The following is a 16,069-nucleotide window of genomic DNA, read 5'->3' as shown; positions in this document are numbered from 1 at the left end:
GTTGGAGAGAAAAAGGATTTTGAGGGGTCATAAATCACTACAGACTAGTAAATGGTCGTCTACTTAGCCTTATAAAGAATTAACACCGTTTATGTAAATTAAGAATTATGTTGTTGTGCATGCATGATTGCCTCGTTAAAAGTTAAAAAACAGAGAAGCCAAACGCTCAAACAAGGAGAGATCTGCCTATTTAAAGGGTATGAGTTAAGAAGAAGGATCAATATGGATCATTGTGTTTAATATATGCAAATTCAACTAGAAATAATGAGAAAAATGAAAGAAATTGGACGGTGTGCTAGTCATCAATCCTTATTATAAGCAGGCCATCAGGCCAGTAACATAGCTAGATCATATTACGATCTTTAAAATTATAGTGTGCCGAAATGAGTAGCTTTTGAATGCCTACCTACTGGGGCACAGGCTCAAATGTGTAAATGTGTTTATGGCTTATTTAGAAAGGGAATTAACTTGTATTCATTTTGTTAGATCACTTTGTTCCATGTTGCAATATATAAATGTGTTTCTCGAAAAGAAGGAAAGAATAATGGTGCCACCTACATATAAATTATATAAATCACGATACTAAATAGCCAATAAAATCAGTGTGTAATGACTTGTCCCATCCAAGGACATTTCTTAAATTAGAGCACTGTCTTTTTCTGGCATTCTAAATAAATAAGTAGTCACTAAGAAAAACTCATGATAGTTTTGCATCATGAAATTCAGAGAAATTGGTTTCTTTCAACTTTATGGTCAAAGCAAATCTAAAAGTTTTCATGAAAACAGAGATGTTTTAAATTTTGTTTTTAATAGTTATATCCATCTCTTTAATTGTCTTCGAATGTGTGGCCATATCTCTTAAGGGTCTGTTTTTAAAGGTTGTCAAGGTTCAGGGAGGATTCAATCATAACTAAAATTTAACTCTGTTCATTTTCAGGTACATTGCATTATATGTACTCCTCTGTGTATGGAGTCTCTTCCAATATTTTCTCACTTCTCTGAGACCATCTAGGTAAAAATAGACTCTTAGTTGTTCACTATAGCGATTTTTTAATATACAATTAGTTTTGGCTCCATGGATCTTAGAATGAAGTGCTTGATTGCTGGTTTATATCTTAGGTATGTTTTTGACGTACTGAAAAGTCAATCTAGAGAGGTAAACATGAAAGGTACAAGGGATTCCATACCGAAGGAACTGGTTCAATTTTTGTATCTTCTTTTTCCCTTCAATATACTTCACCGATTTTTCAATAAACTTGCTTATGGTTTGTAGGGTTATAACACTTATGAAATTGTTTGGGAAAACACATTACTTTTCCTTCCTTTTTTTTCCATTTTCACTTTCACTGTATCTGTAATTTTTTTGGGAAAACACGTTACTTTTCTTTTTTCTTTTTTCTTTTTTCACTGTATTTGTATTGCTTGAAAATATTTTGTTTCCAATAGATGCTATATTGGTCTAACATGCTGACATTTGACATTTGGTAGCCAGCAGCTCAATTCCCATAGATTTGTTTTGAACATGCATGATACATCTCCCAAAGAACATGAACCTCACATTTTGAAAGCCTCGTGTACTCTGAAGCCGTACACCCTTTAAGAATTTTTTTATCATAAAAGAATAAGTATGGAAATATTGCCCCTCTTGATGTAATGGCTCGATTGTCTTTTTCCACAGATAAATCACATTGTCTCTACACAATCAGTTATGGGCCGCAATTTGGGCAGTGGGTGGTACCTTGTAACAGGGAAATCTTTTAGGAACTCACTGTGCAAGTTGAACTGAACATGATTAGTTTTGTATTAGCATTGAACCCAAATAACTAAATAAGGCAATGTCCACCTTTCTGTGTTATAGCATTCATGATGTATGGAGTCTCCAGTGTCGTCAGAGCTAAGGCAGACATAAACCTATCGGTTCCTTCTACAAGCAGGCAAGTTGGCAAGTTAGTTGTTTTTTCTTCATTCATTACTACATAGTTAAAGTACCAAATGTTTGTGCACCAAGCAAGTCTCTTTTGTTGTCGTCTTGTTCCCTGCCCTTATGCTCGTATTAGAAGCAATAGGCACAATTGCAGACATTACCATATGTACTCTTGTCAATCATCCTTTACTAAATTAATTTTCTCTGACATGCGATTATGGTCTTGCAGAAATTGAAGCCGATTACTGTCATGTGTAATTGCTCAAATGATATGATTATTGATTATTATTTTTGAATACTAGGAGTAGAACATGTTGATAAGTTTTGAAACAAGTATTTTCTTCAATCTCACTTCTTCACCCCTGTGAGCATCACTCGATGCAATGAATTCTAAGTGAATTATTAAAAAATCATAAGAAATTAGTTAGTTACAACTTTTTCTCATGGAAATAGTCATAGATGAATGACTTACTTAAAGCAGCTGAATCCAATACAACATGATGTGAAATGCCAAATAATACCTAACAAATGTGTATTCTCCATGATGAAGTAGATTCACCCATGTTCCTTTACTTACACAATGACTCATAATACAACATGATGTGAAATGCCAAATAATACCTAACAAATGTGTATTCTCCATGATGAAGTAGCTAATTTATAGATAAAAACTAACACTTTAAAATCGTTTTATGGTTTTTTGGAAGCATCATGAAATTGACATTGAAACAGTGAGAAAACATCATTAAGAATGCAAAAATTTAGGGCCCGTGAACTTGAAAGCTTGTAGGTGATTCTGTCAGATTGAGAAAGCTTGTATTGGAAACTCGATTTAAAATGTTACCAAATTCCATTCCTGGGTCTCGAAGCTCGCAAGTTCTCTATTCTTCATGATGGAGTAGCTATTTTATAGGTAGAAATTAAAACTTATAAAATTGTTTTGTAATTTTTTTTGGAAGCATCATGAAATTGACATTGAAACAATGAGAAAACATTATCAAGAATGCAAAAATTTAGGGGCCATGAACTTCAAATCTTGTGGGTGATTCCCGTCAGTTTGTATTGGAAACTCCATTTAAAAATGTTACTAAATTCCATTCCTGGGTCTTGAAGCTCCCAAGTTCTGTGCTGTAGATTTTAAGGACATTTAATATCCTCATGGCTTATATTATTATTCCCTGAAGAAGGAATATTCCATAATAATCCTCTATGCGTGTACGCATTCGTTTGAAACTTTGATGTTCAACCATGTTTCCCTTGTAAAATGTTACCAAATACCAAATTCCATTCCTGGGTCTTGAAGCTCCCAAGTTCTATGCTTTAGTTTTTCAGGACATTTAATATCCTCATGGCTTATATTATGATTCCCTGAAGAATCATAATAATCCTCTATGCGTGTACGCATTCATTTGAAACTTTGTTGTTCAATCATGTTTCCCACACAAAGGTAGACCACTTTTTTCCAGTCTTATCGAAAGAGGTCACAATTTTGTCTGGACGACAAATTCTGAAATTTGACTATGGGAGTGTTTAAATTGTTTTTGGATGGCGGAAATGGATTTAGCATCCATCATGAATGCTTGGGTACCCAAAATACTGAAGCTTGACCGTTGTAATTGACGTTTTCAGAAAAAATAGCTGGATTTTTCCAAAATTATGCTGTAATTTCTATCATTTTCTGTGCAAAATTAAGGCACTCAAAATTCTAAAACTTGACAACTATAATCCACTTTTTCAAAAAATTTAGCTAAATTTTTTCAAAATCATGCTGGAATCTCTATTATTATCATGATGGCTCCAACAATTTTTCATGCATTTTCAAATATGGAACGACGACCATGATATTGTTCACAATGTCGTATCGTTTCTTTCACCTCTTCCATTACAATATAGTAGTATTTTCTAATAACACCATAAATAGGTAGCATATGGAAAAATTACATCGTGGAGGACAAAAACATGTTCACATAAACAAAAACAACTACATGGATAATAAATAACCTCTACATGACATTACTATTATTTACCAAATAGCCATATTCGAATACACATAACTACTCATTTCAAGTATAACTCATTATCATCCACCCTAGCTTTCAACAACGTCCATTCACATGTTTCTATTTTTCCACACACTACTATTATTTACAAAATATACATATTCAAAATACTCATAACTAATACTTTCAACTCTAACTCATTATCATCCACCCTTTCTTTCAACAATGTCCATTCACATGTCGCTATTCTTTCACAAACTATTATTATTTACAAAATATCAATTTTCAGAGTACACATAACTAACTATTGCAATTGTAACTCATTATCATCCACCCTTGCTTTCAACAATGTCCATTCGCATGTCCCTATCCTTCCCCACTCTATGCTATTCTTCACCATTCTATGCCTTACGGCGTTTCCTTTGCAACATAAGGTACAAATGCTAGTTATTTATTTAATACGCGGTAATATTTGCATTCAATGCCTATTTTTATAGACTTGTTTATTGACTTGTGTTTTTTTGAGAATTTTTTTTTTAATTCTAGATTATTACGATTGAACATAGTTTTGAAAGGTGTATTGAAACCATATTACATGAATGAATTATTTTATTTTTTATATTTAAATAGGTAGGGTTTAATATGACTCGTGGAGTTATATTTTAGATCCAAACAATATATTATTGTTGACATTGTTCGAATTTATGATTGTGCTAGGCTTTGTGGCTTTGGACATCATTGGGACACATACTTAGCACACATTAATATGGTGTTTCCTTTAGGTTTGAGCCTTCTCAACTTAGGTTTTTGCAATGTATTCTTCACATACAATGTGCATGTTATATTCAGATTATATGGCTTGGTTATGTTTGTATTGCGACATTTGGACTTTACTTCTTCCTCGCACATTCTGTTATGTCAATTTAATTACATGCACCATGCTACATGGTGCCCTGTTGTTACGACATGGCATTTTGAGTGAGTTGTCATGTTTAAAGTTTGGAATTCAACCATACAGGTGGACGGTGGGGATCAAGTGGGTAGTGGTTAGGGTAACCACCTCACCCATGTCCCATCATTGGCACTCATTCTCACCGAAGCTTCTCAATGAACCTTACTCTGTGAGGGTTTGGTTTTGGTGCAACATTGTAGGGTTTTTTCTTCTAAGAAAGGAATGGCCACTACTTTCTTGCCCCCTTCATGGCAGGATTCAAGCACTTGGCTAAAATTCCCTAGTTTACCTAGGTTGCTCGGTGTTTATTCCTCTAGTAAATTTCAGCGTATATCTCGTTTAATTCTTTCAATGCTTTTATGGTTATGACAAGGGGTTTTACCCTCAAATCCTTTGTCTGTGGTCTAACTATTTCGGTGCTTCTTATTGCATCAGATAATCTAGTGGCTCTGCTCACCTCTAGGGTTATCAAGTTTGAGTATGAAACAGGGTCAAGTCCTCATAAATTTTCCTCAATACTTGCAAGCTTCATTAGCCTGTCAGCAAGGTAATTTCAATTCCCTATTTCTATTTCTTTTTGAAAGAGCAATATGATTTGTGAATCAGTTAATACTTAGTGTTCTAGTTGCACAATTTGTTCATTTGTATTGGTATGTTCGTAACTGCAAATAAGTAGACAGTCACACCTAGCCCCTCCTACATAGGTATTAATATAACCCCATTTGATACAATCATTGTAATTACGTCGTTATGTGTTATATTGTGGGATTTTTGGTGGCAACACTATTCATATTCATTGTCCTTAACATAATCTTGAACACATGTGCCACCTAATTTTCAGCATGCAATATTCTTGGCAGCTCATTGCAATTTATATTTTCCCTCCTTGTGGGGTTCATTTGCATTCAATGGCTTTGTCAACATCGATCATCTTTTCCCTCCTCGTGGTGTTCATCTGCGCTCAATGGCTTTGTCAACATCGATGTCGTCGAGAAACATAGCTTCGAGCGCGAAGAATGTATTGACGAGAATATGCGAAGCCGTTAGAAATGAAGACTCTATAGAATCCATGGTTTTTTCTCTTGAGAGCTTATGCATTGTGTGTCATAAACAGTTTTAGAGCCTCCTCCACCATGTGACCAAGGGTAAGATGTAAAACCTCAAAGAATGGTACTCTTCATTTGAAAGAAGCAACCTTGTTCTTGTATTGTTTGATGGATCTATCGATATCTCTAATTACCATAGTGGTGGCTTAAACAGATTCTAGCATGGAAGCGGGAGAAGCAGAAGCAGAAAGATAATTTACAATGGAGTGAACTAGGGCTTTCAGTGAATATAAGGCTCAATGTTTCTAAACAAACCCTGAGGGTCTGTGGAAGCAAATTCAATAGCAATGGGGAGTTTTCTAGTGTTGGTGTTGGCATTAGCACTTTTCTTTGGATATGGAATGGAAGGAAGTGTCTTTGATCACGGATACAACAAAGGAGATCATGTTCCACTTTATGCCAACAAAGTTGGACCCTTTCACAACCCCAAGTATAGTTTTGCTATATTTAGCGTTTTGTTGTATTGGAGGCTAATTTACATTCTGAAATCCAATTGCAAAATAGAGGGATCTGGTTGAGTATTGATGGAATATTTGGTCTTGTGTAGATCTTGGCTTCATGGTCATGCAAATCTTTCTGAATTTCTTGATAGCAATTTCGAGTTAGTGGGTTCAATGTCAGATTAAAGCATTTTTTTAATCTAATGTCATACCTTGGTTTACGAGATAGTCTGGTTTAACTGGATAGGTGTTATTTGATGTGCAAACATCCATGAGTTCAATTCCCACAAGTGATATAGCTTTCAACTACAACGACACAATATGAATGTATTTGGCTAGATAATGTAGGTGCAGGGGAGCATGAGCATTAACCACCGTGAGAATATGGTTTGTATGGTTCCTTTTATCTGCATTTTATTAATTTTGTATTTTCTAAAGTCTGGTCTCCGTGGGCAAGATTTACATTGTCAACATGGCATATATGTACATATCCTTTTCTTTTTAATTCATTGAAGGTTACCAAATTGGTGTAAGCCTTACATTCCTAAATTCGAAGTTATATAGGATACCCTGTCATCCCAACTACTGTCAAGCTACAATTTTTCTCTATATATTCAAAATCTTTTAATGCAATGGACCTTACATTCGTAAATTCAAAGTTATAAGGGAATGCCCTATCATCCCAACCACTGACAAGCTACAGGTCGACTCTATATATTCAAGATATTTTAAATTTTAATACCATGAATAGAAAAATTGATTCTTAAATCTTTCCCTTTTCTTGGGTGAAAGTTCATATCAACTTTCTATATGACTTTATTTTATTTTCTTCTTTTTTCTTTAGTCCATTATGGTTCATGGGATTCGTATTGTTCATCCATTAAATCTGATTAATTCTCATGAATGTGCATCTCCGCAGTGGTGTCTTCCCAATGGCCATGTGTTTCTGGCTTGACCCGGTTGATTCCCTAGAAAATAAACCTTGGAATCAATGGAAGCACTTCTTCCTGGACAAATGTAAATGAGCCACTACACATCGACATTTGTTTACTTCTTCCAAGATCTACTCCATGGAAGGTTTTGCATAGAAATTACCACTTATTAGAGTATCTTTTTCATTTTATTCAATTGGATCCTGAGATGGTTCTATTAGTTGAATCGAGTGGTGGCATTCCTTAGCATCGTGCCAGCAAGTGGGATTCAAAGGAACCTGCTTTCTTCTTTTATGAGATTCCATAGATGTGACATTGTTTCAATACATGCAAGATGTGTCCATATGAAATACATGACCTACATCTAAAATCCACTTGTTCAAGTCTGATATTCCACAAACCACAAGTACACTGGTCAATGCAAGCTTCTTCTTTTAAGAGGGTTTTCCATGCCTAAGACATCCACTGGTGAAGATTGGGGAGCCATAGTAGATTTCAAAGAACATGCAAATCAAATCATTATCCTAGTAAATTCAACTTGATCATCAGCTTCTTGATTGAGTGAAATTTCAAGGATGGATGTTGTCTTCTACATGATAAAATTTCCCTTGGAGAAGGGGTGAGAGGCTTCATCAACAAAAATCCATGGAACCACAATTTCCTAAAGGATATCTAAGGAGGAAAAGACATATCTATTGGTAGTGAGGGGGGTTGAGGAATCATTAATACACTATCAAAGGACCTACATCACAAAAGCAAAGCTTGGCTTTATGTATCAAACTTGCCCATAGACTAAACATCATGTTCCAAAAAGTTGTGGATCAAATACAATAATGATATGATAGTTATGTGTGCTACCAGAATCAACGAGGGTCACTACAATTCAATTTTATCTGTTTAAATTTAAAGTATCTTTAGTTTTAGGCATTTCTCTATCAATTATAAAATGTTCATTTCTTCTATATCTATTTTGCAGTGAAACATATCGGTATTTGATTTGCCATTTTGTCCTCCAAGTTTGTACAAATTTTGCATATTTGAATTTCTTGACTATGTATTTTGTAGAAGAAACGAGCATGTTTGTTGTGGCATATTATTAATAAGCAATGTTCTGTAAATATTGCAAATAAGGTGACTGAGAAGAGGGAAGATCTTGGAGAAGTGTTAAATGGTGACTGAATGGTTGGTGCTCGATATAAGCTTGATTTCTAGGAAGACAAATTTTGAACTTCTTTGCAGGAAAAAATTAACTAAGGAGGATTTGGTGAAGTTTAGAGAAGCAGTGAAGAAGGATTATTATTTTCAAATGTATTATGATGACTTGCCTATCTAGGGTTTTATAGGAAAAACATATAAAGAAAATAATGCAGATCCAATTTTACTGTACAAACACCTCCACTTTGAAATCTTGTACAATAATGGTTGTGTCATAGAAACTATTGTTGATACAGATCCAAATTTTATTGTTGAAAATATTGAGGACAAGGAGATTGAAGTTGATTTAACATACTCAGTTAAGTGGGTGGAGACTCAGAATCCAGGTATGAACACCACCAAGACTATTAATGATCTTCATGTGCATAGTGGTAGTTGTTTGGTTGGAGATGATGTGAACTACAAATTAGCGAAGGTGAACAAGAGATTGAAAGTTCTTCACTGGTATTCATCAATGTAGAATATGCTATGTGAAAAACCCTCCTCCCACACTTACCCAAGCTTACCTGTCCACTGGGGTATATATGTGATGAAGAGTTACTATGATATGACTCAACCTCCTAGATCACCTTAAGGAAGTGGAATCGACAAAACCAAAACCTTACTGACTTCCCTTGGGTGCTACAGGACCCCCAAGGGCTAAAACACCCTTCTAGATTCCCAAACCTTGAGTTAAGCCTCTTTTTCTCTGATCTGGACTCCCATACATTAGCACAACACTGCCTGAATTCAACTGCAACTCCATAGTCGCATGAATAAGCCTGCAAGGGAGCAACTGCAGTCTTTTTCACCCAGCTCTATGCCTATGACCACAAGATCCAAGGCACCTTTTCAGGGCTAGTCTCCAGACCACTGCCTAGAACTTAATGAAACTTTCTATAATAATGAATGACACAAGGACACATCCTTCCATACAAAACTTAAACAAGAACTTGGCCTAGCTAGGCCTAACCATGATATAAATTATGTCAAAAACATCATGAACGTGCAATCTACAAGTCATAATTACATATTTGAACATAGGGATCTCATCCTTATTTGAGAATTGTCAAGAAGGTCAGATTCCCTCTCAAAATAGCTACAATATCATCTATTTGGTCATACATTCATTAAGAAATCATTTACTAATCAAAACATGATGAGAGCCAAAACTAAATTTTGTCATAAAACCATACTTATAACTAGCATATCACCAAAATAATAACAATGATAGAACAACCATCAAAGCCACATAATAGCAAGTACTTTTACTCGTGAAATACAAGGGAAAATAACTCTTATTAACATATGCAAAAGCTGACCAAGTCACGGACTTCCACGTACCACCCGACCATAGATTGGGCTGGACCAAATATTTCTCACCCAATCATTCCCATGCCATATTCTAAGCACGAATGTGGGATTCACAACAAAACCAACCAGGGCTTCTCAGACTTTACCGTGTATCCCGCCATTACCGGTTAAGGGATTCCTAGGCCCGAAACCCTCATCTGTACAACTAGGATTTACCGTGTATCCTTCCATTACTGGTCAATGGATTCCTAGGCCCAAACAAAGAAACCTACATTACCAGGCTTTACTGCAATCCTACAAAAACCGGTCAAGCGATTACTATGCCTAAACAAGCATGCATGCCTATGGATTTCTTCACCAATACCTCAAGTAATTTTCTCGTCTCCACCCTCAGGATTTACTGTGTATCCCACCATTATCGGTTAAGGGATTCATAGGGCTTTGGGGATTTTTTGAGATCACTTCACCCAGTTCCAAAACCATCTGATAGTCCAGCTCAACCAAATAAAATAACCCCATCACACCATGGCTATCTAGAAATGGAAAGGCAAGGCTAAAACCATTGTCACACCTAGAAAAACCCATGCCAATGACAGTAAGAGAACCAAATACACATGCATATACCATGCATGCCAAAACTAGTAAGGAAATCATACATGCAACTTGATACCTACAAGTGATCCCACTGTAGTTACTTGATCCAACTCTTCCTTTCTTGATCTTTGCTTCGCTTTACTTCCTTGTCCTTCCTTTCTCCAATGCTAGAATGCTCTAAGTGTGCAAGAGTATGAGAGGGAGAGAATAGAGAGAGCTCTAAAACTAAACTGAAAAAAGGTTGTGAATTGATCCTCAGAATCCTTTTTATTAATGAGGCCTCCGTTTTCTTCAATTTCCTCCTCACATGTAACCTCTAACCTTTCATCTTCCTTTTCTCCTAATTTATTTTATATTCATAAATAAAATGTCATTTAATGCCTCTTTCCTTTTCAAATCCTTTGCCAATTCCCCCCTAGCCATAATAAACCAAATGAACACCCACTAGGATTCTTTTCCTAACATTCAGCTTGGAATAAGTGTCCCATGACCTTGGTCTTATTTTTCCTTTATTACATTAACTTTTACCTCAAGGTTTGTAGAGACCCCTCCCTTTTAGGGGAACACCATCCTCAATGTTCTATGACACCTACAACCAACAAGACCACTGAAAAGAAAAACATACTGCCCATGGATCTTTATAACTTAGCTCGATTCAGTATTTACAATTATCATACCGCTAAAAAGAAAACCAACATGACAAACATAAAACCATGACACCCATACCAATTATTGGAGCTTTATAACACAACTCTTTGTTGTATTTACAATGACTACCATACCTAAATATTTACATATACTAAAACTCATTTTCCTTCACCGACAAATAATGAAAGATACATAGCCCGCATCTAATTAGTCATCTCCCATGTAGCTTCATCGGGCCCATAGTGCTTCCATTGCACTTTAACTTTCTTGATTGCTTGATTCCATAGCATGAGCATCTTTTGCTGCAATATGCACTAAGTTTTTAGATAGAATTCTCCTTCTAGCTCCACCTTAGTACAAACTAATCAATAACATGATCAACATCATTTACATATTTTTAAGCAATGAAACATGGAAAACATCATGGACTTTCACTGTCAGAGGTAGTGCAAGTCTATAGGCCACTGGTCCAACCCTCTCAAGGATCTCAAAAGGCTCGCAATACCGAGGTGCCAACTTCACACATGACCCAATCCTGAAGGAGCTCTTCTTGGGCTTGATGTGGAAGTACACATGTTCCCCAACCTGAAACTCAAATTCCTTTAGCTTGTTTGCATAAATTTTATGTCTATTATGTGTTGAATATAGATTCTACTTGATAACATGCATTTCCTATTCCATCTCTGCCAACATGTCTAGTCCTATCAACTCCCTATTCACTAGATCACTCCAACTTATGGGAGTATAACAAATCCTCCCATAAAGTGCCTCAAACAGACTAATCCTCGATGATTCCTTATACCTATTGTTGTAAGAAAACTCTACCAGTGGAAGGTACTCTTCCCACTTTCGTTGTTGATGCATAACATACATTCTCAACATGTCATGCAAAATCCTATTAAGCCTCTATGTCTGTCCATCTGTCTATGGATGATAAGTTGTACTGAAGGCCAACTCTGTACCCAAACCTGCAAATAATTCCTTCCAAAACCTAGAAGTGAACTTAGCATCTCTGTCTGACACAATCTTCTTCAGAACACCATGCAACCTCATTATCTCCCTGATGAAGACCTATGCTACATCACTAACTAAATAAGTAGACTTCACAGGAATGAAGTGTGCTACCTTTGTCAACCTATCAACCACAACCATAATAGAATCATTTTGTCTAGATTTACTCAAAAAAATTGTAATGAAATCCATGGAAATGACCTCCCGTTTCCACACTGGGATTGGAATCAGTTGTAGTAGACTACCTGGATGCTTGCACTCTACTTTTACCTGTTGAGAATCCAAACATCTAGTCACAAACTATGCCACTTCCTTCTTTAGATTCGACCAATATTATAACTTCTTCACTGATGTCAATGTCTTTTGATATCCCAGATGACATGAATATCATGGCTTAACTTGAAATTCCCTCAATATAAGCTTATTAAGTTCATCATTATCTGACACATAGATCATGTCCCTAAATCTGACTAAACCATCTTATGTGAGGCAATAGTCCACATCCTGATCACCTGTACCCTGCTGCCAAAACCTGTGCCTAAGCTCCTTATACATGTCATCCTGTTATCCTGCTTATAAGGTATGATCTTGTAAATCCGTCCCGTATGAACTCATAGCTGCTATGTGATTTACCTGTACTCTTCTGCTAATATCATCTTCAACCATGTTCTCTTTACCCTTGATGTACCTAATCCCGAAGTCAAACTCACTGATCATGGCCAACCATCTAACTTACCTCATTCAAATTTAGTTGGTCAAATCAATATCTCAACCCACTATGATTGCTTATCAATACAAACCTCCTGCCAAGAGTAACAACCTTGGTAAAAAATCCATGTCATAAAGTTAGTAAAGGAAAAATAATAACCAAGGTCATCAGACACCTATTCCAAGTTGAATGTTGGGAAAAAACATAGTGGCGGGGATCACTTGTGATTAATTTATGGCTATGGAAATTGGCAAAGTATTTGGAAAGGCAAAGTGGCATTAATTGACATTTAATCTATGAAAAGAATGGAAAATAGGAGAAAATGAAGGTGAAAGGTCACAAGTTGCATGTGAGGAGGAAAATGAAGGAAAATAATGGAAAAATGAAGAAAATAGAGGCCTCATTGATAAAAATGCTTATGAGGATTAGTTCATGGATTTTTTTCAATTTAAGCTTGGAGCTCTCTCTTCTATACTCTCTCATACTCTTGGACACTTAGAGTTTTCTTGGAGCACTCTTGGAAGAGTGTGGCATACTTGGGATTTGGAGCAAGGAGGCAAAGGAAAAGTAAGAAAGCACAAGAGGACATCAGGATCATTATTGACATTGACTTTTACTTGTAGGTACCGAGTTGCTTGTATGATTTCCTTGTTAGTTTTTGCATGCATGGCACATGCATGTGGTTTCTTATTCATGATCTGCCATTGGCATGGAGGATTGCCTGGATTGACAATGGTTTTGCCTAGCCTTTCCATTTCCTGGATATCCATGGTGTTGTGGGTTTCTTTCCTTTTGTTTTCTGGTTGGTTCTCATGTTCCTTATGGTTGTGGGTTGAGTTACTATTTCTTGGAGCCTTGGCTGGACAAACGCTCTGGAATCCTTGTAACAACTTGGGTTGAGTTACTAGTCCTGAAACCTTTGGTTGGACAAATGCTCTAAAGCCCTTGGTGGGTTGAATTACTAGTCTTAGAATCCCTGGTTCGACAAATGCTATGGATCCTTGAATAACTAGGGTGGAGACCGATCAGGTGATGGTTAGTGATGTCCGATCCTGAGGTGGAATTACTGGTTGAGGGTTGAGGTGGTTTGGCCTCTGGAACCCTTGGTTTAGTTTTCTTGGTTTATTCCATGAGATCCCACATTCATGCTTGGAATATGGCATGGGGGTGATTGGCTGAAAGAGATATTTGGTTCATCCCAATCTATGGTCGAATGGTACGTGGAAGTCCCTGACTTGGTTAGATTTGCATATGTTAATAAGAGATCCTTTTCCTTTGGTATTTTCATGAGTAAATGTGTTTGTCATTATGTGGCTTTAAAAGTTGTTTCATCATTGATGTATCTCTGGTTATTTGCTAGTTGTGAGCATGCTTTATGATAATCTTGATGTATGTATCTCATCATGTTTTGGTTAGTATATTAAATAATAATGAATGAATGACCTAATAGGTGACAATGTAGCTATTGGGAGGAGATAGCAATCCTCCTTGATGATTCTTAGATAAGTATGAGATCCCTATGTTAAGATCTGTTGTTATGACCTATAGATTTCATGTTTATGATATGTTTGACGAAATTCATGTCATGGCTAGTAGGGGTCAGATCAAGTCATTGTTAAAGTTTTTGCATTAGTAGCCTTATTTCTTTGTTATTTATCAATTCTGTAAGTTTCATGAAGTTATGGGTAGTGGCCTGAGTCCTGGCCCTGAAAAAGTGGCACAAAATTTGGGGTCATTGGCACGAAACTTCCTGAAAAAGGCCGCAGTCACATGCATTCCTTGTTGTGAGAGCAACTGGAGGGTCTCATTAGCATGCATGGCTTGCCATAGGAGCAACTAGGGGTCTAGATTAGAAAAAACATCAAGTTGTCTCAAGGGTTGGGCACCTGGAAGTGTTGGTTGTCTCCTGGAGGTTTTGTAACTCCTGAGGAAGGTTAGATTGGTCTTGTCTTGTCTGTTCCACTTCCATAACTATACTTGGGGAGTTAAATCATATCAAAGTAACTCTTCATCACACATTTACCCTGGTGGACCTGTTAGCTTGGGTAAATGTGGAAGGAGGGTGTTACGGAGTGGTATCAGAGCATGGCTCCATTTTCCTTAGGTGATGTTTGTTTTTCGTTCTCCTTGGATTAATGTGTTGTCATGCATACATGTCAGTTGCATATGTGTCCATTATGCTTGTGGTTTATGTGTTTGTTATGTATTTATTGTATTGTTCATTGTTTTTGTTGTGATGCCATGCAAAAGATGATGATGTTGTTGAATGTGTTGTCATGAATGTATGTCGATTGTGTATTGATTATTATGCAGGGGTGTCATACATATGTTTTTTATGAATAGTATCTAGTCGATGTTACAACTGTGGAATTATGAATGGTAACTGGATAATGATTAAGATGATGTCTATATATTGTGATGATTATGATTATACGTGTATTTTGTTAATTTGGTTGATCTTGTAGGTGAGAGATCCTCCCCTAAAATACACTAAGGTATGTTGGTTTGTTTATAATTTGGTTTAGTTTACATGATATACCTTACAGGAAGAGAATATTAAAGATGACTATCAAGATGGTAGACTACAACTCACAAGATTCTCCCTATAGATCATATGAGCAACATGGTGAGGGATATTCTCCTGACATAAAAGACACTTTGAGAATTTTGAAGGCAAAAATAAGGAGTTGCAAGGAAGATAATGACTGAATCATTCAATCACAAGAGAGACTTGCTATGGCACATGAGAAACAAGCAAAAATCAATGCATCTATTCTTTAGAGCTTGTTATACTTGTAGAAATAAGGATTGCTTAGAATCAGACATGGGCAGGAGGATAGGACTAATGGAGCATATGGTAGCAAGTTACATGGTGGGAAAATATTGGATAGAGATGAAATGGTTAGATATGGTAGATTCTTGGATACACCTGATAGACAAGGCATTGGACATGGGATTTACTCTAGTTCTAGTTCAGACATGTATCATGTTCATCATCGTTATCATCCTTACAGGAGGAGTGATAGGGGATATTTTTCGGATGAGTTCAAGAAAGAAAATCCACCTACATTTGATGGGGAAATGAAGAAGTCACAAGATGAAGAAGTGTGGTTGCTTGGGATAAATAAGTTCTTAGATTACATGATTACTCAGAGAACATGAAGGTCAAAATAACTACATTCAGTCTTAAAGGTAAAGCAAACATCTGGTGGGAAGATGTAAAGAATGTCATAGGTATTCATGAA

At 36.3% G+C, this 16,069-nt stretch overlaps 1 pseudogene; it reads left to right on the top strand.

Annotated features, from left to right (window-relative positions):
* Positions 1-6,269: 6,269 nt before the first annotated feature.
* Positions 6,270-9,029, top strand: LOC149203301 (transmembrane 9 superfamily member 4 pseudogene; annotated as a pseudogene).
* Positions 9,030-16,069: the final 7,040 nt, after the last annotated feature.

Source organism: Pinus tabuliformis, chromosome 2_1 (assembly GCF_031772625.1).
Source record: "Pinus tabuliformis cultivar Carrire ecotype Pingquan chromosome 2_1, CPIR1, whole genome shotgun sequence".
NCBI lineage: Eukaryota > Viridiplantae > Streptophyta > Pinopsida > Pinales > Pinaceae > Pinus > Pinus tabuliformis.
Note: the sequence above shows the minus strand (reverse complement) of the source record. Positions and strands in the feature narration are given on the sequence as shown.